The sequence below is a fragment of the Vigna unguiculata genome, chromosome 9 (assembly GCF_004118075.2).
Source record: "Vigna unguiculata cultivar IT97K-499-35 chromosome 9, ASM411807v1, whole genome shotgun sequence".
Classification (NCBI taxonomy): domain Eukaryota; kingdom Viridiplantae; phylum Streptophyta; class Magnoliopsida; order Fabales; family Fabaceae; genus Vigna; species Vigna unguiculata.
In genome coordinates, this window is record NC_040287.1 from 16,257,625 (window position 1) to 16,260,940 (window position 3,316).

The following is a 3,316-nucleotide window of genomic DNA, read 5'->3' on the forward strand; positions in this document are numbered from 1 at the left end:
GTGAAGAAACCAACAATCAACATAGAATAATAAGATCATATTATATCCCCTAATGAACCCTCTTAGAATAAAAATATTTGAATATCAAGAATCCTAGTGCTTATCCCCCCAACTATTAAATTGCCGGTCTATCCCTGCAAAATCTGTCAACTGCACCACCAGATTCTGTTGTCGTGTTTCTTCTCACAACAAACTAACAAACAAAACAAACCATAACACATGCTTATACATTATACATCCAAGCACACAAGGTTGATTTGCACAATAATAGAAACTCACAGTGGGTCCAGAATCACGAATCCAAGAATCGTTCATACTCATCTCAACCACCCTGATATGTTCAGGTAATTGACTTCGTGCATTCTCCCACTATTAAACAATTCAAGCAACATCAAAGAAAATCGCAACAATAATATCCATTAATAAAAATAACGTCTAACACCATTAACTTACCTGTGCAGAGCTAACACAAATAGTTTGAGATGGAAGTTGCCACCCTCGCAAACACCTGTTGGGCGGGTTCAGCGCCCTCTCTCCAGTTATCAGGGCGTTCCCTGTTACACTCATTTGGCTTGTAATAAAAAATGATAATAATAATAATAATAATAATATAATAACAGAGTTTGGATGCAGTGCTTACTGGCCAACCCATCCAACACTGAGTGTGGGTTTCCTACTCAACAGGCATGTGGAATCCAAGAGCAGATGGTGTTCCGTGGAGCTGCATCACGAAATTCTAGCTTCAATTTGCTATGTGGTAATTCAGAGCAACAAAAAACTTAGACTTCGGTTATATCCATCCAGCATTGGTGCCCTCATATCTTGAGAAGGAAATTCACAGTCTTTACTGACCAAAATGGTAACTAAAACTAGTGTTCCTACAAGTGTGTCTGAATCCTAAAAGGACACACTCTTAATTTCGTCGAAGTCCAAAGTTGTTTGATATACCATACTTAGTACTGTTGTTGGTGTAGGCTAGAACGGAAAAAAATGTTTTATGTACGAACATTATTATTTTGTTTGATGTGTAGTGTGGATAAGAAAGGAATGAGTTTATTTTGATTTGGTTATTGGTGGAGGTGATTAGTAGTTGAATAATTGAAGAAAAGATTATGAAAGTTGGAGACGTTGGAAAGGAAATGAATTAAAAGTGGTAGATTCCTAGAAAAACATTCTCTGATGCATTCTAGTCCCTCACTTTACCTAACATGGTAGTATTGTTCCTTGTTCATCTTAAATTTCCCAACAACTTGAAGGTCATGACACTGTCCATAGGCATTTTCTTAGATATATACCCCTAATTTGTTATATTCTATTACCAAGGACAAATCTCACTCTATTTAAGATCAACCTGCAATATAGATACAACTTACTATGCATAACTGTGCCTGCCTCAACAAACCTTCTACGAGAAATATTCCAAGTCCGTTAATTTTGTTGGATCACACTCCAACAAAAAAATTGAACCACCCCTTCTTGGTCCCCATCAACATTTCTTTAAACTTTGTTAATTTAAATGTTTCACAAATGCAACTAAAGGACCATATCAAAGGCTACTTAAATATGGAGAATTAGTTAAAATTATTTGGGTGTATCAGAAATGCATAAAAGAAAAAGGACAAAGAGTTGGAAGAGGAACCAATGAAACCCAAGTTCCAAGACAAGAGCATACATCAAAACTAGTAACCTTTTCTTTCATCTTCTAAGCATAACTCAAACCACAGTTTTTTACTGTAAGTACAAACTATATCCAAACATATATACCTCTAAAAATGCATGGATATGGTGATTAAATAAGTGCAAAACGTTCCCCTAAGCTGGTTAAACATTGCATAACTGCGTTTTATTTAAAAAAGTCCAAAGAGTTTTTGCACTTCGTGAATGTGACCTCAGGTATAGAGCGAAAGAGATGAACTAAAGAACAGTGGACATCCCTAAAAACAATTCAAATCAGTAACAACTATACAGAACTTTAAAAAACTATTGCTGTCTGTTTTTTTTCTCTGGAGCGTGTTTGTTTTTTTCATTGAACATTATTGAATGTCAATGAATGTGTTTGTTTTTTCTTTTGTTCCATGAACGTTTTTGTGTTGACTCTTCAAGACAGAAACTCACTTCCTAATTACACTTGAACTCACTTCCTAATTCACCATAATGCCAATTTTATGGACATAGGGATTTATTATCAAAACTAGATTCAACTAATCTAAAGCCCCCAATTTCATGAACATAGGGACTTATTATCAAAATTAGAGCCAACTAATAATGTAAAGCCACCTTACAAATTATCGAAAGCCTCGCTTTATCACGATGTTTAGTCACTGATAAATCATTGAAGATAAAAGGTATTGATATCTTAGTCATCAGTGCACAAATTAATAAGGATCCAAACATATTATATCATTTTGATTCACAACACAATGTATAATTTGATTAAAATTTTGAAAGAAAAAAAAAAGAAGGCTTAAATACTCTTTTGGTCCTAGTTTTGGTCGACTTTTTTCACTTTGGTCCTACTTTTTAAATTGTTTTCAATTTGGTCCTACTTTTCGTTATATTTTTTCAATTAACTCTTTTCCGTTAACTCCGTCCAAATCATTAACGGATGTGAACAGTAACTGCCACGTGTCATTTTGTGATTTTTTTGATTTTTTTTTAATTTTTTTTTAATTTTTTTTTTAATTTTTTTTAATTTTTTTTTAATTTTTTTTAATTTTTTTTAAATTTTTTTATTTAAAAAAATGTACACGTGTCAAGCTCATATTATGCCACGTGTCAGAATAAGATTTTTGTATTCAATTTGGTCCTATTATTCGTTATCTGTTTTCAATTTGGTCCTAGTTTTTTTTTTAAAAATTTAACATTTTTTTCCTCTCCAAATTGAGACAAAATTTAATTTGTATATATTAAAATGCATATTTTTGTTAAATATTTTAATTTAGAATTAAATTTAGTTTAAAATTAAAACGAAAAAAAGCAATAACACCATTAATTTAAAATTTTAAGAGGTTAAAAATATTTAATTTTAAACCAACTCTAATTTTAAATTAAAAATATTTAATAAAAATATGTATTTTAATAAGAATATTCGTATAACATTTATATACAAATTGTATTTTGTCTTTGGAGAGGAACAAAAATACTAAATTAAAAAAAAATTAAAATTAATGGTGTTATTGCTTTTTTTCGTTTTAATTCTAAACTAAATTTAATTCTAAATTAAAATATTTAACAAAAATATGCATTTTAATATATACAAATTAAATTTTGTCTCAATTTGGAGAGGAAAAAAATGTTAAATTTTTTAAAAAAAACT